Source organism: Bombyx mori, chromosome 11 (assembly GCF_030269925.1).
Source record: "Bombyx mori chromosome 11, ASM3026992v2".
Classification (NCBI taxonomy): domain Eukaryota; kingdom Metazoa; phylum Arthropoda; class Insecta; order Lepidoptera; family Bombycidae; genus Bombyx; species Bombyx mori.
Window position 1 is genome coordinate 13,320,777 of NC_085117.1, and position 21,059 is coordinate 13,341,835.

Consider the following 21,059-nt stretch of genomic DNA (forward strand, 5'->3'; position numbering starts at 1 on the left):
TCAGCCTGACATTGACCCACAATACGGAAACAAATTTACATTAATTCCCCCTTCACTCATCTGTGCCGCCCGAATAAAGTAATGGGTGCTTCTCATGTACAACATATATTTTATTTGGTGCATTAAACATTTGTCGAATAAGCTATGTGTCTTCGTACAAAGCGTCACCTGAAGCTGGACCTATGAGGTTCCATACAAAGAAAGATGATGTGCGTAGTTAGGTGAGTTAGGTAAGGTGAGGATGCTGCGAAGTGAAGGACCCGTGATATTGGTATACGCGGGGTGGGGTTGTGAAAGCGGGGTAAGGTTGCGGCGCGCGGAGGGCGGCGGACGGTCGCGCAGGGCGGGCGGGTGGCACGTAACAAGTGAAACGGCCCCGGGAGCAACAGTCTGCCGCAGCCCGGCCACGCGGCCTCACATTACCACCATAAGTGCACTCAACTGGATAACAACGCGCTCTTCGCGTAAGTACTACTATAATTGCTTATAATCACACAATACAAGATGGGAGTACATTGCTGGTCAAAGAACTCCGCCTGGGCCATCAGCGAACACCAAAGCTTCTGCCCTCGGCAATAGTTTGTGTTACGGTTGTAAAAGCCATCAACCCAAAGCTTCTATTCTTTAAGTACCCTTCTTGGTACAAGTATACCTGTTGAATAGTTGATGAGTCATTAACATAATGACCTAGTAAATTTGCGACATTAACGTACCGCAATAAATTAGTAGGAACAAAACAATAAGTGAATAATAGACCATAAAAGTAGGTAATGGCAAACATCGTGTCGTTTTTTGATTGATCATCAACGGTTCCCCCGTATATTTATTTAAAGACTGGCACAGGTAAAGTTGAAAAGTCACGAATTATTACGGAAAATGGCTACGAAAGCTCTGATTTTTCACAAAAATGAAAGTGATCGTTTTTTCTAGAATCTAAGTGATTATTTATTATTAAAATATTATCTAATTTGGCAGATATTTTTGATCTACACCATATTACTGTATCACCTAAAGAAATATAAAATATAAAATAAACGGAAAAAAATATCGTAATTGCTTAGCAAATGGTCAGGGCAAGTATTATGGCAATTAAGTATGTACTCGAAATTAGATTTTATTCCATGACAAATCTTAAAGAGAAATAATTGTGAAGAAAACTTATTGCGAAAAAAATTTGAAATACAAAGAACAGCTTACCTTCAAGATCTGTCCATCAAAGATAAGATAACAATGAAGCTTCGCAAACATTTGCTGCCTACGTGTAATTGGAATACTCTGATGACCTTTTCAAGTACGAGCCACAATGAAGGTTTCTGATTAACAGAATTCGATACGCTGCTATTTATAAAGAGGTATTAGGAGCTAAATATTCAATGGAAGGAGATCAAGTTTAATGTAAAGTTATTAAGGCACACGTCTTGTCCCAGGAGACCAAATTATCCTTTTTTTTTTTTTTTTTTTTTTTATGATTGAAAGTTTACTGGTGGCCCGAAGGCCTTTCCAGTTTCACCAGGACAGGTGGGCGAGCAAAGGCTCAGCCAAGAGGGGTGGGATTTGCTAACAACTGCCCGAGCGCCTCCGAAGGAGACCTAACAACTCAAGAGCAATTGTTTCGCGAATGAATCTACTACCGGATCGGAATCGCGACCCGCTGAGAAGATCCGGCGAGAAACTCAGCGGGCTGATGCATGGGTTAGGTTGCACGTCGACCTCTTTGTCGAGTTCGACGAGTACGGTTACCGGGGTCCCTAAGCCTCCCCCTAGTATTAGAGCTGAAGGCATCTAATGCAAAGGTTATTGGATCTGATGGATCCGTAAGGACGTGTCTAGGGCGTCGACGGTGACTGGCTCCTGCATGATCAGGATTCGGGGAGTAGTCAGCGGCGGCAACGATAAGGCGATTATCATGACGCATAGCCTTATCGAAGTATCGTTCCGACGCTGACTTCATGTATTTCCGAATTGATTCGAGGCCCAGGTCGTCGTGTAGGTCAACGTTCCTCACGAACCACGGAGCCCCGACAGCTAACCTGCAAAAGCGGGATTGTAGGGATTGGAGGGTGTCTATGTGTGTGCGGGCCGCGTGAGCGAACACCACACTCGCGTAAGTCATGACGGGCCTTATGCAAGTTTTGTAAAGTGTCACCTTGTTCCGAAGGGACATTTTACTCCGCTTACAGATCATGGGGTAGAGTCTACCGAGAATAAACGCGGCACGGTCACGGACTGATTTTATATGCGGGCGGAATGTCATCGATGCATCCAGGGTAACGCCCAGGTACTTGACCTTCCTGGCCCAGGGTATGGGTTGTCTAAAGAGAGTAATCGGGGGTGTGAGATTCCTCCTCCTAATCCGGGAGGAAATCCGTGTGGAGCTTCCCCTCTGAAATAGCACCGCAGTACTTTTCGCTGGGTTGATGTCTATGCGCCATTTTCGGAACCACTGTCCTAGGGCTAGGGCTGCGCTCTGAAGCTTCTTCGCGATTAGGGACTTATTTCTACTAGAATAGTAAACAGTCGTGTCGTCGGCGAATAAAGCTAAATGGGTCGGCGGCGACCGGGGAACATCGTTGACGAATAAGCTAAATAGGAGGGGTGAGAGGACAGAGCCTTGCGGGACTCCAGCTGTGAGAGGTCGTGGGGAGGAGCGGGTTCCCTCGACTCGATATCGAAAAGAGCGGTTCGACAAGAAGTCCCGTATGATGAGCACGAGACTATCCGGCACGCCCATGTTGAATAGTTTGAAAATCAAACCATTGTGCCAGACTTTGTCGAACGCTTTTGCGACGTCGAAGAAGAGAGCTCCCGTGTATAACGGTTTTGGTCGATTAAGCCCCACAAGAATGTGCTCCGTGAGGCGGTGCACCTGTTGAACGCATGAGTGATTTGTACGGAATCCGAATTGTTCATCGATAAGAATGCCCTTGGATGAGACGAAGTCTCTGAGGCGTTTGTAGAGCAGACGCTCATACAGTTTGCCTAGAGACATGAGGAGGCTAATCGGGCGGTAGCTCGTCGGATGATTTTTTGGTTTACCGGGTTTATGTATGCCGATAACGTCCGCTTCTTTCCACACCGCGGGAAAGATACAGTTCGCCATAGCGGCATTGAAAATAGATGCCAACATCACGATGAGTTGGACGGGTAGAAGTTTAATAACGCGGTTGGATATACCGTCGGAACCGGGAGCCTTGCGAGGACGTAGGTCTTTGATCAAGTCTTTAACTTCCATCGGGGTGACGGGTGGTAACGCATCAGAGGGTGGCAAGGAGGCTCTGCGTTCTACCTCACTGTCTACTAATTCTACATGAACAGGGTCCACGGATTGAGTGCTGGGCGTGCACTGGGTTTGCAATGTATCGGCCAGCAGCTCTGCTTTTTCGTCATCATCGAACGCCGCGAGTCGGCCTGAGGGGCCTACGAGGGGGGGCATACTTACTACCGTATCCGATTTGAGAGTACGAGCTAAGCGGTAGTAAGACCTTTGGGAGGGCGCGAGTCCTTCTAAGAAATCAGACCATCTGGCATCTCGGACTTCGGCGATGCGAGACTTTACGTCGCGTTGTAGGGCACGCATTCGAATACGATTTTCCGCGGTAGGATACCTGTCGTAGGCGCGTATCGAGGCGTTCTTAGCTCTAAGGAGTTCCCTAATATCGTCGGACAATTTGAAGCGGTGAAGGAAGTCCTCCGCTACAACTTGTTTCGATGACCTATCTAATGTCGAGGTGATGTGTGACGTTAAGATGTCTATGGCTTCAGCGGTATCCTGAGGAGACGGGATAGAGTCCGGGTTAAGCGGGAGCGATGGTGGATCAGATTCAGCCAGGCTGATGCCCAGCGTGTGCCAATCCACCACAGTCCTCGTGACGGGAACGGAATCGGGAGCGCGACCGAGCTTCATAACGACGGGACGGTGGTCTGAATCTAACTCTGAAACTACTTCGATCGAGTGTAAGCGCAGAGTTACGTTTTTTAATAACGCTATGTCGAGTATATCCGGGCGATGCGCGATATTTAGCGGGTAGTGAGTCGGGGTTAGCGGAGCGACGATATCGAAGGCGAGATCATCGACTAACGCGTCAAGCCGCCTGCCATTCGGGGTTGTGGTGTGTGAGTTCCACCTGATGTGTTTACAATTTAGGTCGCCCGCCAGAATGACAGAGCTCCCCATACCGAGTAGCGCCTCGATATCACTGCTTAGAACGATCTTATCCGGTGGAAGATAAACGGACGCGATAACGATCGGCGCGTGTCCCGTCAGTGAGATTCGGCACACTGATGCTTCGATATTAGCGAGCGCGGGAGGATCGAGCGGGACGCAATGCAGGGCTCTTCTATAGTAAATGACGGTACCACCACCACGGGCAGAGAGCCTGTCGTTCCTGACCATGTTATAGTTCGCGATTTTAGGGTCACGGCGCGCGGGCTTAAGTAGGGTCTCCTGCACTAAAAATATATCAATTTGATGGTCACGCAAAAAGTCAGAAACCTGATCACGTTGATTTGCGAGACCGTAAGCGTTAAAAAATCCTATCGTTACGGATAGGGGCTTTATTCTACTTATATACGCCATTGATTACCGGCGGAGTGAGGGGAGGACGTACGTATTTAATGACGCGTATACGTCGGCGTATTCCTGCACAACGGCGATAAAGTGTTGTGCAGTGGAGGCAGCGCGAATGGCGTCGCCCAAAGCGTTAACGCGCTCAAAGTTGATCGACTGAAAGAAGTCGATCGCTAAAGCGAGATTGTCGGACGCGGTCGGAGGGCAGGTCGCGGGAGAGGGACGAGTCGCGGGGGCGGGACGAATCGCGGAGGAGGGAGTTGTAGCCGTGTTCGTGTACGGCAGCGGTTTTGCCCAGGCCGAGACACTGGGCACCGCCGCCGGAACGAACGCTGGCTTAGCCTGCGACGCAGAGGGTGCCGAGGCTTTGATGTCTGGGCCGGAAGCTCGGAGGCGGTTTTGGCGGGCGACGCGGCGATTTATTTTAGGGGCTCGGGGGCAACCACGGTAATTCGCGGGGTGACCCTGTGTTCGACACAGGACGCAGCTAGGCGGTTCCGTCGCGGTTTTTTGGTCGCGAGCGCAGAGGGCCGTGGCGTGATCGCCCAAACACTTAACACATCTGGGGCGCGCGTGACAGTTACGGGAAGAGTGCCCGTACAATTGACAGTTATGGCACTGGCTAGGAGTGCCTTTTTTATGGGGGGCTTCGACAGCGATACCAGAGAGCCTACAGACGGTCTGTGTGTTAAAGATTTTCTTACCCTCGGGGGTAGGCTGGAGAGCGACTAGAACCATATTATATGGCTCCCTACCGCGACCGGTGTGCATACGGTGCACAGAATTCACTGGTAGGCCTTGTTCTAACAGGTCGGCTTTTACGAGCTCTACATCTAACTCTTTAGGGATTCCGCGTATTACAACGCGGAGTTCGCGCTCCTCCTGGAGCGTATACGTATGGAAACTTATACGCTCCTTACGGAGGTAAGAAGAGAGGGCCCTATGGTCGTCGGGTGTTTGAACCTTAATTTGAATGCCGTTCGCGAGGTTACGGGCATTCGTGAAATTTATATTTTTGGCCTTAAGGGCCAGGCAAACTCGATCCCAAGCTGCCTTCTCCTGAAGGATAACCGGGGGAGGGGTCTGGGTTTTATTTTGTGCCACCGGACGCGGCGACGGAGTGGCACGGGCTGGGGGCGCAACGGGAGTCTGAGGGCGGGGGCGCGACGCGTTCACGGCTTTGCTAATTTTAGCGGCCGCGGGAGCTCGAGACTCCGCGGCACGCTTCTTACCCTTCTGTACCAGGGTGAATCCATCCGTCGATGAGGCGGGGGCGAGGTCGACCTCCATGTCCGAGTCAGAGTCGGAGCACGAGGAGGCGGGTGCAGGCGACCTACGAGCAAGTGTAGGTGTTTTAGAGGGCGCGACGGAGGCCGCGGATGATCGCTCAGCTGAAACGATGGTCACGGCGGACGACGCAGCAGCTTTTCTCGCCAGTATAGGCGACACGGGAGCGGCAGGCACGACAGAGGCTGCGGTGCTCAATGCAGAAGCTCTGCACGCAGGTACAGGCGACGCAGGAGCAGCGAGCGCGGCGGAGTCCTCGAGAGGGCTCGCAGTGTGATTGGCCTTGAAGGCCAAAAACTCCGAGGCGAGCTGTGGGTGGCGAAGTCGGAGGAATTCCGCGAATACAGCGTCCATGATCGCTGAGTACCCAGGTGGGGCGGCCCCGGGTCTTGAAAACACTCGCCTTGCGGCGAGGCCCCAACTACTCGGACCTGAGCGGTTCTATTGAACACAGGTGGCAATGCGGCGCGATTACTACAGGACAAAGAAAAAGCACAACAAAACAGAAATTACGAAAAGAAACAAAACAGATAAATACTTGCAGGAAACCACTTTGTCGGCAGATGTACCACGAACACAGAAACAACAAAAGGAAACAAAACAAATAAAAACTTCCAGAAAGAGCACTTAGTCGGCAGATGTACCACAAACACAGGCCGCGCGAACAATGGCCGGGCTAACAAAAGCCGGGCGAACAAAGACCGGGCGATCGAGTGGACGATGAGCACGTCCGCACGTGACGGGTGCCTCTATCGGAATGACCAAATTATCCTCTAACGCGGTAACATTTATGGACTTAATGAAACTGAATAATATGTGAAATGCGTTCATGGCGTGTTACAACTTTAAAATATATATAGTTGAGTACCGGTTTTGAATAATGAAGCAATTTCGTCGATTCAATGCCGTTTTTTCAAAACCATTTCCAATGTTTGACATTTTTAAAATATTTCGGGTACATCGAACGATACCTTTATGCATGGTGTTGTGTGCACAGGTTGGGTTGACCCACGTAGGTGGTTGCTTTAAATGTCAATTGATTGCTTTTTGGTTTTTATTACGTTTTATGGAACAATGGTAATATACTCAAAACATACATACATCATGAGTATGAGATAGAGTTATGATTTGAGCTTTATATTTTTACAATCAATTTTTAAGTTTAGTGAAGTGATTACTTTCAATTATAGAAGAATCTGATCTATCTAAAAGTGCCTATCACTACTACCGCAACCGTAAAACACCAATCCATGAAAAATTGTAACAGAGGCATGTCGTATTTTCCTAAGTGTAGCTAGGATCATTAGCGACTAGGATGAGATTACAATATCTTTCCATATTTTGCTTTGGTTTGTAATTTTTTGTTACTCGGTTAATTGTAATTATTTCTTTAATGTTTAGTGTACGTACTTGTCAGTACCGTGTAGCTAGGGTGTCTGAATAGCGGCGGCCTGATTTTAAAGACATTGAAAGCTACGGATTCGTTGTAGGTATTTCTGGTATTTCTATTTCTTCATTTGCTTGTTTGTTGATTCGTCAATCACGCAAACATTGAACTTATTTCGATAAAAATTAGAATAATTTTTGGAAGCTAAAAGCTTTAGATTTGTCATGCTATAACAGGGAAGGAAATCATTTGTATAATACATACTAAAATGTAATTATATATCATCAACTGGTGGTAGGACCTCTTGTGAGTCCGCACGGGTAGGTACCGCCGCCCCGCCTATTTCTGCCGTGAAGCAGTAATGCGTTTCGGTTTGAAGGGTGGGGTAGCCGTTGTGACTATACTGAGACCTTAGAACTATATCTCAAGGTGTGTGGCGCATTTACGTTGTAGATGTCTATGGGCTCCAGTAACCACTTAACACCAGGTGGGCTGTGAGCTCGTCCACACATCTAAGCAATAAAAAAAAAAACAAAAGTAAGGTTTCTTATGTGAGTTCATAAAATCGCTAATACAGGCTTGCATATAATATGTACTTATTAAATTAGCTTAACCAAAATATTCTATATCCCACCAGTTGTTTTAGTCAGAACAGTACATTCACAGTAGTAAGGGAATAGTCGTCTGTTTTATCGTTAATTGTGATCACGTTTCATACAGCTAATGGTTACGCGGTGATCAATAGGTTTCACATCATATAAATGATATAGAGCTTTTCAATTTATTATATGACGCTGTTATGAATTTATTAAAATATTTGCTTTCAAGTATTATCTTTACATTTACAATAAAATTGTGTTTTCATCACACTAATCAAGATAACGATTTGATAAAAGGAAAGTTCGAATTGTTGGTTAAAAATCTAATCTTTTATCCTTGACAGCTGACGGGAACTCGAATTTTTTTTATCAAAATATTTCATTTCATTTATTTATTAACTTCCTTAGATATTTTAGAATTTCTCTATTTGCTCGGTTCATCATCTTATTATTATGAAATTGAATAAAATATACTTTACTTTACTATTCTCTTCAAGATTCTACTTTTAACTTTTTAATCAGTACAACAATCAGTAGCACAGTCTAGCTTTATAGCGTAAGGTTTTATATACGATCACACTTTTCTAGATATACTTTTGATACTCAATTACGACTGTAAACGTGCCAATTAACTTGTACGCAGTGTTTATTGTGTTGACGTCAGCCGTTCACCAAACAAAGTAATAAAAGGAAAAAAGTTACTAGGTTGCCAACACGACAGTAGAGTCTCATTATGATTCTGTCCGGCTCCGATACACATATTATCACGATGTAGTTTTGGGCCCGACATTTGCTGCAGTATTAGAAATGTTATTTTACGTGACAAAGTTGCATTCGATATTTTTTTGATTAACTCGTGAACGAAGATATTGAACCGTGAAAATTCAGAAGTAAATTCAGTTATTAATGGAAGTATGATTAAGAAGATGTAAACTGAAGAGACAGAGATAGAAACGAGTACAAATTATTTCAAATGGGTGTTCAAAATAAATAAATAGCCGCCATCTTGTAAAACGTAGTTTGGGTTTTTTTTTGGAGTTTACTCCTTTAGAATCGATTTACATATATAGGCCCGGGGTATGAAAATTATGGGGACCAAAATCGTACTAGCATGTCACACGAAATGCGTTATGCGCCTGATTGGCTCCTGATTGCGTGATGCGTGCGCGCGCTAATCAAAATCGTACTAGCATGTCACACGAAATGCGTTATGCGCCTGATTGGCTCCTGATTGCGTGATGCGTGCGCGCGCCAATCAAAATCGTACTAGCATGTCACACGAAATGCGTTATGCGCCTGATTGGCTCCTGATTGCGTGATGCGTGCGCGCGCCAATCAGGAGCCAACGCGCGGCCGCGTTATTGCAGGTGACGCCGGGCTGCTGCGCCGGCAGTCCGCCACAAAGCCTCGTACTGATCGCGCGTTTCTCTCATTATTGTATTTTCATATATTTGTTAGTCGTTTGTTGGAGTTTACTCCTTTAGAATCGATTTACATATATAGGCCCGGGGTATGAAAATTATGGGGACCAAAATCGTACTAGCATGTCACACGAAATGCGTTATGCGCCTGATTGGCTCCTGATTGCGTGATGCGTGCGCGCGCCAATCAAAATCGTACTAGCATGTCACACGAAATGCGTTATGCGCCTGATTGGCTCCTGATTGCGTGATGCGTGCGCGCGCCAATCAGGAGCCAACGCGCGGCCGCGTTATCGCAGGTGACGCCGGGCTGCTGCGCCGGCAGTCCGCCACAAAGCCTCGTACTGATCGCGCGTTTCTCTCATTATTGTATTTTCATATATTATTTGTTAGTCGTTTGTTTTGTGTCTCGTTAATTTGTTAATAATCTGTAGTGTATCGTGTTGTCGTAATATAGAACTATTTCTCGTATTGTTTCGTTTAATTTTTTATATCCAGTAAACTCCAGTCGTGCGTCGGAGCGGACACACACACTTTTTTTTTTTTTTAAATCGGATAGGCGAATGTAATAGAAAGTGCCAAATTTGAAGTGTGAAACTACATATAAAACTAGCATCAGTCTTCTTAAAAATAAAATTATTTTACAACAGTCAATGTAACAAAGACATAAGTAAATGTTTGAATTATGTATTAAATTCTAGATTGATACTGAAAACTTGATTCCGAATGAAATGTCGAATGATTTGTAAAATGAAAAGATAAATTCTTGCAAAATGTAAGAAATTAGATAAATTTATAAAATTGAGTAATTAGGGATGGGAGGGCGTATCGTGAGTTAGCACGTGTAGGTTCTGTATTCGTATTTCTAAATAAACTAGCTGTTACCCGCAGCTTCGTCCAAGTGGTCAAGGAATAGTGTGACTGTAGTTTCCCTTGGGAATGATATATTTTTTTGGGACGAAAGGTTGCCTATGTCACTTTCTGGCCTAATACTATCACTTTAAAACCTGTCAATTAGTTGCTTCTTTTCGACGTCAAAAAAGGATAAACAAACACACTTTCACATTTATAATAATAAATTAAATATTGAGGTACTATATTATATTATATAAGTATGGATAACCTATATATTAATAAAATCTTTATTAAAAAAAAGTAGGAGCTACAAAAGAAACATTTATTATTATATTATAGTTATTTATATTATACTTGTAATATTATTAGTAACCATATGAAATTCAACAAACTAAAAAAATATCCTGCGAAAATATTTTTGGTCTTTGCTTGCAGCGTTGTTATGTTAGTGACGTTCAACCCATAGACACAGCCTACTGAGTTTCTCGCCTGATCTTTTCAATGGGTCGCGTTTCCGATCCGGTGGTAAATTCTGCGAAGCACTGCTCTTGTTAGCAACACTCCCGGTTTGAGCCCCGTGAGCTCACCTACACGTCAAGGAGAAGCCTCTCAAGGCTATCAGCATAGGTAGGAAAAAAAAGTGACGCTCTATTACAAATGTAAGCCACACGGAAACAGAGCTTGCGGCTATAAGTCATTTGACAAGTATCTTAAAGATGAATTAAAATTACGAAATATTCATTAATACATAGCAGCACAATTTATACGACAAAGTTGCATATATCATTTTAATAATTCGATCATTAAGCACGACCATAATATTGTTATCTATTACGCCTTGTAAATGATTTATTGTGTTGATTATAATATTTTAATATTTAATTAGACTAATTATATCGTCTGCCCCGCACGGGAGGGGTGGCGCTATGACCTCGTCACAAAAACAGGAAACGACTTGTCGATGCCGAGTGTTGTGGCATTGACGCTCGGCGGCGACGACTCTTGCAAGGCGATGCTCGACTTGTGCGTGAGCACCAACCGGTTCTGACCGGCGCCATCTAGGGAGGCTTCGGATAGCCTGCCGAACGAGAGGGCTGGTAGTCGTGGCGCCGACGACCGCCGGTCCAGCGTCCGGAGGGGAGGGTGATGGGAGAGATGTACTTCGCACTAAACGCTTCAATTTCTCCTTTGCCTTTTCATGAGTTCTGTGCCACGCAAGGTTCGGACGTGAGTTGTTGAGCGACAGGATTTTTTTAGTCGGTTCGACTCCTGTCGTATCTGACTCGTGTGCATAAAGATAACAGAAAGTAGCTCACCGGGTTAGAAAATATAATGCTTATATGTAGTTTGATTTCAATTAGATCATAAACATGGTCAGTCTTAGTTGCGATCTATAATCAGATTGGTACAAGTAATAACTTCGCGGTAGTCATACTAGTAAGCAGGATATTGGTGCAAAAATTCATCACATTATTCGATATCCTGGTCCTGTAGGTGCGGTAGGCAGCGGCTTGGCTCTGCCCCAGGCATTGCTGAAATCCATGGGCGACGGTAACCACTCAACATCAGGTGGGCCATATACTCGTCTGCCTACAAGGGCAATAAAAAAAAAGGCGCTATAGTAATCAAATTTAATGTTTGTGTAGAAAGATTGAAATAAATTGTAGAAAGATAGGTGATTATAAAGACTTCATATCATTACAGCATTTACATACATATGTAAACCTATAGTCGATCATATCATCCGTAATGTTATTATTGAAATGTTAGGCACCGTATGCAGGTGCCAAGGTAAACTGTAGCGGGGGCGTATGTTTTGAATTACGGCACTTTGTTCTGCAATGATATAGCAGTTTTTATTCGACAACAAAATAGCTCTCGTCGCGCCGACAGTTCAAAAAGTTGACACTTAAGGTTGATTTTTTCTTGCTATTCTTATACCTACGATTTCACGATAAGTTCGTTTTCATCATCGTATTCAAAGGTCCGCGTTTTAGAGTCTAGTTCGCTGGAAAACGGTGCGCTAGACAGTCAAATAATCAAACACCATCCAGCGAATGGTCCCTCAAAACACGTGTCATCTTATTAGATGCTGATGCTTATTAGAACTGCGATGCACTTTTGTTTGTTTGAATGAATCAAATATAAACATAACCTCACCGCTAGACTGTGAGTGTTGATTGTCTGTTAGTTCTGCACAAACATTAAGGTGCTCGTGAAATTTGAGTCAAGTCGTCACATCGCATTCTATTTACTTGTTTCGTGAATGTAAACAGTCGTAACTTATGAAACAAAGTTAAATAGGGCTTGTTCCTACGCATTAGTTTGATTCTAAAAAGTTGTCAGACACAAAAACAATATTCTCATTTATTTATTTATTTAGAATAAAGTCGATTCTAGTTGTTATCTAGAAAAACAATTCATGTTTATAATTAATTTATTGCGTATAAGTTATGTTGAGGTTTTTGTATTGTACGTTAATTGTCTTGACCAGATTCAAGATTCGTATTCTAATACTAGCCGTATTCGCCGCTTCGCTGTGCATTTAAAATTAACATTATTATTTATTGTCATTATTATTAGGAAGTCCAACACTCGTAAATATTAGCCTATCGATTAAGTACATGTATTTTCTACATGGATACCAAGTTTCAAATCAACCGGATGCATAGTTCAGTAATTATAACGGAATATCCGTAAAAACCACTGTAGATTTATATATTAATATAGAAAATCTATATATAAATACGTGAAGCAAAAACTTTGTATCCCTTTTTACGAAAATTGCGCGGAAGGAGGAGTATGAAATTTTCCACACTTATAGAGAATATAGAGAAGAAGTGCGCATTCCGATAGAGGCACCCGTCACGTGCGGACGTGCTCATCAACCACTCGATTGCCCGGTCTTTGTTCGCCCGGCTTTTGTTAGCCCGGCCATTGTTCGCGCGGCCTGTGTTCGTGGTACATCTGCCGACAAACTGTCTTCGTGGAAGTGTTTAATTGTTTTGTTTCTTTTTGTTATTTCCGTTTTGTTGTGTTTTTTTCTTTGTCCTGTAGTAATCGTGCCGCATCGCCACCTGTGTTCAATAGAACCGCTCAGGTCCGAGAATTTGGGGCCTCGCCGCAAGACGAGTGTTTTCTAAGACCCAGGGTAGCCCCACCTGGGCACGTAGCCATCATGGACGCCGTATTTGCGGAATTTCTCCGGCTTCGCTACCCAAAACTCACTTCCGAGTTTCAGGCCTTCAAGGCCGATCACACCGCGAGCCCTCTCGTGGACTCCGCCGAGCTCGCTGCTCCTGCGTCGCCTGTACCTGCGTGCAAAGCTTCTGCATCGAGCACCGCAGCCTCCGTCGTACCTGCCGTTCCCACGTCGCCTATACTGGCGAGTAAAACTGCTGCGTCGTTCGCCGTGGTCTCCGTTCCAGCAGCGCCATCATCCGCGGCCTCCGTCGCGCCCTCCAAAACACCTACTCGTAGGTCACCTGCGCCCGCCTCCTCGTCCTCCGACTCTGACTCGGAGATGGAGGTCGACCTCGCCCCCGCCTCATCAACGGATGGATTCACCCTGGTGCAAAAGGGTAAGAAGCGTGCCGCGGAGTCTCGAGCTCCCGCGGCCGCTAAAATTAGCAAAGCCGCGAACGCGTCGCGCCCCCGCCCTCAGACTCCCGTTGCGCCTCCAGCCCGTGCCACTCCGTCGCCGCGTCCGGTGGCACAAAATAAAACCCAGACCCCTCCCCCGGTAATCCTTCAAGAGAAGGCATCTTGGGAACGAGTTTCCCTGGCCCTTAAGGCCAAAAATATCAATTTCACGAATGCCCGTAACCTCACGAACGGCATTCAAATTAAGGTTCGAACACCCGACGACCATAGGGCCCTCTCTTCTTACCTCCGTAAGGAGCGTATAAGTTTCCACACGTATACGCTCCAGGAGGAGCGCGAACTCCATGTCGTTATACGTGGCATCCCTAAAGAGTTGGATGCCGAGCTCGTTAAGGCCGACCTTCTCGAACAAGGCCTACCGGTTAACTCCGTACACCGCATGCACACAGGCCGCGGAAGAGAGCCATATAATATGGTTCTCGTCGCCCTCCAGCCTACCCCCGAGGGTAAGCAAATATTCAACATCCGAACGGTCTGTAGCCTTTCCGGAATCGCAGTCGAAACCCCACACAAGAAAGGCACACCTAGCCAGTGCCATAACTGCCAATTATACGGGCATTCTTCCCGTAACTGTCACGCGCGCCCCCGATGCGTCAAGTGCTTAGGCGATCACGCCACGGCCTTATGCACTCGCGATCAAAAAACCGCGACGGAACCGCCTAGCTGCGTCCTGTGTCGAACACAGGGTCACCCCGCAAATTACCGCGGATGCCCCCGAGCCCCTAAAATAAATCGACGCGTCGCCCGCCAAAACCGCCTCCGAGCTTCCGGCCCAGACATCAAAGCCTCGGCACCCTCTGTGTCGCAGGCTAAGCCAGCGTTCGTTCCGGCGCCGGTGCCCAGTGTCTCGGCCTGGGCGAAACCGCTGCCGTACACGAACACGGCTACAACTCCCTCCTCCGCGATTCGTCCCGCCCCCGCGACTCGTCCCTCTCCCGCGACTTGCCCTCCGACCGCGTCCGACAATCTCGCTTTAGCGATCGACTTCTTTCAGTCGATCAACTTTGAGCGCGTTAACGCTTTGGGCGACGCCATTCGCGCTGCCTCCACTGCACAACACTTTATCGCCGTTGTGCAAGAATACGCCGACGTATACGCGTCATTAAATACGTACGTCCTCCCCTCCCTCCGCCGGTAATCAATGGCGTATATAAGTAGAATAAAGCCCCTATCCGTAACGATAGGATTTTTTAACGCTTACGGTCTCGCAAATCAACGTGATCAGGTTTCTGACTTTTTGCGTGACCATCAAATTGATATATTTTTAGTGCAGGAGACCCTACTTAAGCCCGCGCGCCGTGACCCTAAAATCGCGAACTATAACATGGTCAGGAACGACAGGCTCTCTGCTCGTGGTGGTGGCACCGTCATTTACTATAGAAGAGCCCTGCATTGCGTCCCGCTCGATCCTCCCGCGCTCGCTAATATCGAAGCATCAGTGTGCCGAATCTCACTGACAGGACACGCGCCGATCGTTATCGCGTCCGTTTATCTTCCACCGGATAAGATCGTTCTAAGCAGTGATATCGAGGTGCTGCTCGGCATGGGAAGCTCTGTCATTCTGGCGGGCGACCTAAATTGTAAACACATCAGGTGGAACTCACACACCACAACCCCGAATGGCAGGCGGCTTGACGCGTTAGTTGATGATCTCGCCTTCGATATCGTCGCTCCGCTAACCCCGACTCACTACCCGCTAAATATCGCGCATCGCCCGGATATACTCGACATAGCGTTATTAAAAAACGTAACTCTGCGCTTACACTCGATCGAAGTAGTTTCAGAGTTAGATTCAGACCACCGTTCCGTCGTTATGAAGCTCGGTCGCGCTCCCGATTCCGTTCCCGTCACGAGGACTGTGGTGGATTGGCACACGCTGGGCGTCAGCCTGGCTGAATCTGATCCACCATCGCTCCCGTTTAGCCCGAACTCTACCCCGTCTCCTCAGGATACCGCTGAAGCCATAGACATCATAACGTCACACATCACCTCGACATTAGATAGGTCATCGAAACAAGTTGTAGCGGAGGACTTCCTTCACCGCTTCAAATTGTCCTACGATATTAGGGAGCTCCTAAGAGCTAAAAACGCCTCAATACGCGCCTACGACAGGTATCCTACCGCGGAAAATCGTATTCGAATGCGTGCCCTACAACGCGACGTAAAGTCTCGCATCGCCGAAGTCCGAGATGCCAGATGGTCTGATTTCTTAGAAAGACTCGCGCCCTCCCAAAGGTCTTACTACCGCTTAGCTCGTACTCTCAAATCGGATACGGTAGTAACTATACCCCCCCTCGTAGGCCCCTTAGGCCGACTCGCGGCGTTCGATGATGACGAAAAAGCAGAGCTGCTGGCCGATACATTGCAAACCCAGTGTACGCCCAGCACTCAATCCGTGGACCCTGTTCATGTAGAATTAGTAGACAGTGAGGTAGAACGCAGAGCCTCCTTGCCACCCTCGGATGCGTTACCACCCGTCACCCCGATGGAAGTTAAAGACTTGATCAAAGACCTACGTCCTCGCAAGGCTCCCGGTTCCGACGGTATATCTAACCGCGTTATTAAACTTCTACCCGTCCAACTCATCGTGATGTTGGCATCTATTTTCAATGCCGCTATGGCGAACTGTATCTTTCCCGCGGTGTGGAAAGAAGCGGACGTTATCGGCATACATAAGCCCGGTAAACCAAAAAATCATCCGACGAGCTACCGCCCGATTAGCCTCCTCATGTCTCTAGGCAAACTGTATGAGCGTCTGATCTACAAACGCCTCAGAGACTTCGTCTCATCCAAGGGCATTCTCATCGATGAACAATTCGGATTCCGTACAAATCACTCATGCGTTCAACAGGTGCACCGCCTCACGGAGCACATTCTTGTGGGGCTTAATCGACCAAAACCGTTATACACGGGAGCTCTCTTCTTTGACGTCGCAAAAGCGTTCGACAAAGTCTGGCACAACGGTTTGATTTTCAAACTATTCAACATGGGTGTGCCGGATAGTCTCGTGCTCATCATACGGGACTTCTTGTCGAACCGCTCTTTTCGATATCGAGTCGAGGTAACCCGCTCCTCCCCACGACCTCTCACAGCTGGAGTCCCGCAAGGCTCTGTCCTCTCACCCCTCCTATTTAGCTTATTCGTTAACGATATTCCCCGGTCGCCGCCGACCCATTTAGCTTTATTCGCCGACGACACGATTGTTTACTATTCCAGTAGAAACAAGTCCCTAATCGCGAAGAAGCTTCAGAGCGCAGCCCTAGCCCTAGGACAGTGGTTCCGAAAATGGCGCATAGACATCAACCCAGCGAAAAGTACTGCGGTGCTATTTCAGAGGGGAAGCTCCACACGGATTTCCTCCCGTATTAGGAGGAGGAATCTCACACTTCCGATTACTCTCTTTAGTCAATCCATACCCTGGGCCAGGAAGGTTAAGTACCTGGGCGTTACCCTGGATGCATCGATGACATTCCGCCCGCATATAAAATCAGTCCGTGACCGTGCCGCGTTTATTCTCGGTAGACTCTACCCCATGATCTGTAAGCGGAGTAAAATGTCCCTTCGGAACAAGGTGACACTTTACAAAAGTCACGAGGACTGTGGTGGATTGGCACACGCTGGGCGTCAGCCTGGCTGAATCTGATCCACCATCGCTCCCGTTTAGCCCGAACTCTACCCCGTCTCCTCAGGATACCGCTGAAGCCATAGACATCATAACGTCACACATCACCTCGACATTAGATAGGTCATCGAAACAAGTTGTAGCGGAGGACTTCCTTCACCGCTTCAAATTGTCCTACGATATTAGGGAGCTCCTAAGAGCTAAAAACGCCTCAATACGCGCCTACGACAGGTATCCTACCGCGGAAAATCGTATTCGAATGCGTGCCCTACAACGCGACGTAAAGTCTCGCATCGCCGAAGTCCGAGATGCCAGATGGTCTGATTTCTTAGAAAGACTCGCGCCCTCCCAAAGGTCTTACTACCGCTTAGCTCGTACTCTCAAATCGGATACGGTAGTAACTATACCCCCCCTCGTAGGCCCCTTAGGCCGACTCGCGGCGTTCGATGATGACGAAAAAGCAGAGCTGCTGGCCGATACATTGCAAACCCAGTGTACGCCCAGCACTCAATCCGTGGACCCTGTTCATGTAGAATTAGTAGACAGTGAGGTAGAACGCAGAGCCTCCTTGCCACCCTCGGATGCGTTACCACCCGTCACCCCGATGGAAGTTAAAGACTTGATCAAAGACCTACGTCCTCGCAAGGCTCCCGGTTCCGACGGTATATCTAACCGCGTTATTAAACTTCTACCCGTCCAACTCATCGTGATGTTGGCATCTATTTTCAATGCCGCTATGGCGAACTGTATCTTTCCCGCGGTGTGGAAAGAAGCGGACGTTATCGGCATACATAAGCCCGGTAAACCAAAAAATCATCCGACGATCTACCGCCCGATTAGCCTCCTCATGTCTCTAGGCAAACTGTATGAGCGTCTGATCTACAAACGCCTCAGAGACTTCGTCTCATCCAAGGGCATTCTCATCGATGAACAATTCGGATTCCGTACAAATCACTCATGCGTTCAACAGGTGCACCGCCTCACGGAGCACATTCTTGTGGGGCTTAATCGACCAAAACCGTTATACACGGGAGCTCTCTTCTTTGACGTCGCAAAAGCGTTCGACAAAGTCTGGCACAACGGTTTGATTTTCAAACTATTCAACATGGGTGTGCCGGATAGTCTCGTGCTCATCATACGGGACTTCTTGTCGAACCGCTCTTTTCGATATCGAGTCGAGGTAACCCGCTCCTCCCCACGACCTCTCACAGCTGGAGTCCCGCAAGGCTCTGTCCTCTCACCCCTCCTATTTAGCTTATTCGTTAACGATATTCCCCGGTCGCCGCCGACCCATTTAGCTTTATTCGCCGACGACACGATTGTTTACTATTCCAGTAGAAACAAGTCCCTAATCGCGAAGAAGCTTCAGAGCGCAGCCCTAGCCCTAGGACAGTGGTTCCGAAAATGGCGCATAGACATCAACCCAGCGAAAAGTACTGCGGTGCTATTTCAGAGGGGAAGCTCCACACGGATTTCCTCCCGTATTAGGAGGAGGAATCTCACACTTCCGATTACTCTCTTTAGTCAATCCATACCCTGGGCCAGGAAGGTTAAGTACCTGGGCGTTACCCTGGATGCATCGATGACATTCCGCCCGCATATAAAATCAGTCCGTGACCGTGCCGCGTTTATTCTCGGTAGACTCTACCCCATGATCTGTAAGCGGAGTAAAATGTCCCTTCGGAACAAGGTGACACTTTACAAAACTTGCATAAGGCCCGTCATGACTTACGCGAGTGTGGTGTTCGCTCACGCGGCCCGCACACACATAGACACCCTTCAATCTCTACAATCCCGCTTTTGCAGGTTAGCCGTCGGAGCTCCGTGGTTCGTGAGGAACGTTGACCTACACGACGACCTGGGCCTCGAATCTATACAGAAATACATGAAGTCAGCGTCGGAACGGTACTTCGATAAGGCTATGCGTCATGATAATCGCCTTATCGTAGCCGCCGCTGACTACTCCCCGAATCCTGATCATGCAGGAGCCAGTCACCGTCGACGCCCTAGACACGTCCTTACGGATCCATCAGATCCAATAACCTTTGCACTAGACGCCTTCAGCTCTAGGAGCAGGCTTAGGGACCTCGGTAACCGTACTCGTCGAACTCGACAAAGAGTTCGCCGTGCAACCTAACCCATGAATCAGCCCGCTGAGTTTCTCGCCGGATCTTCTCAGCGGGTCGCGATTCCGATCCGGTAGTAGATTCATTCGCGAAGCAGCTACTCTTGAGTTGTTAGGTCTCCTTCGGAGGCGCTCGGGTAGCTGTTAGCAAATCCCACCCCTCCTGGCTGAGCCTTTCCTCGCCCACCTGTCCTGGTGAAACTGGAAAGGCCTCCGGGCCACCAGTAATCCTTCAATCATAAAAAAAAAAAAAGAAGAAGTGCACAATACTAATATTTTTTTAAATAAAAGAATGCATAAAAGATACATTAAATCAATAAAGAAAACATTATACACACAACATACCATGTATTTGACGCACACACGCATGCATACTATTTATTGTCAAACTTTTGTTCTTGACGTCTGTGGTCAAATTGAGAATAGATTAAATATTGTTTGTCTTTATTAAAATATTTTTATAGTTTTGCCTTGGCGAAATTTGTGATTATAGAAGTATAAAATATAATCTTATTAGTGTACAAACTTACTATTCCAATTAATTATTATTGTCGAATTTCGACTACTGTGGGACCTCTAGTAATAATAAGATTGTATTTACTTTGGGCATAGTTATATTACTAAAATGTACGTCAAACCCGAGATTCAACCGTAAAAGTAGTTTTCATTATGTCCACCATCCGCGGAAACTAAAGAAATACAGAATATATCATAGTATAATTTAGAAAGTTTGTATAAATATCGTATCATTGGCAACAATCCAATATCAATCATTTCTTCGAAGTAATTTAATGCTGCCTATGTATTTAATGTACGTATTGTAACTGAAATATATTTATTTCTTTTATTTAACGTTAGGGTTAATTGTTAACCGGATAAATGTCAGTGGTGTGAGTGATTGAATTACCCGGACAAATTGTGATTCAATAATATGGCTGACTGGACAAACGGCGGTGTTTGCCCAGAGAATTAAATCTACTCCAGATAGAACTTCAGAAGGCGGCCTCGGTTTAGATTTAGTCACGTTTTTATTGGTAACTTTCATTTTGTTTATTAAAAATGAACTTCTTTTTTTTTAATTAAAATTAAGTAAACATGTGTATAAAAATCGGTACATTACGACATTTACGAGTAGAACATTAAAAAGCTTGTGCGTGTTTACGAATCCTCAAAAATTTTCAGAAGGGCACGTGACGCTTCCCTTGTCACAAGATATGGAAAATATGTAAATTGCGATTCATATATAAACAAAATTTAGACACCTTACTTTAAGATTTTGAATTGCAAAGACGGATGAACGAGCTCATACCGATACCTGGTATTAAATGGTTCCAGGACAGTTATCATATAAAATTGAAACTTTAACCTCATGTCTCAAGGTGCGTTGCGGCATTCATGTTGTCTCTGGATGCCCTGGTAGCCATTTAACACCAGATAAGCCCTGAGCTCTCCTTCATCCATATACATACGTAATAAAATAAATTCGGAAATTACTCTATCTATATATGTAGGTATATAAAAATGAATTGCTGT

At 46.3% G+C, this 21,059-nt stretch overlaps 1 protein-coding gene across 3 annotated transcripts in view; it reads left to right on the forward strand.

Moving 5' to 3' along the window:
• The first annotated feature begins 342 nt into the window (after positions 1 to 342).
• Positions 343 to 21,059, forward strand: part of LOC101745839 (regulating synaptic membrane exocytosis protein 2) — a 148,420-nt gene continuing 127,703 nt past the window's right edge. For all 3 annotated transcript variants that reach the window (XM_038013759.2, XM_038013760.2, XM_038013761.2), the window contains exon 1: positions 343 to 464. The gene's annotated coding sequence lies outside the window, so the exon portion shown is untranslated. The remainder of the gene's footprint in view (positions 465 to 21,059) is intronic.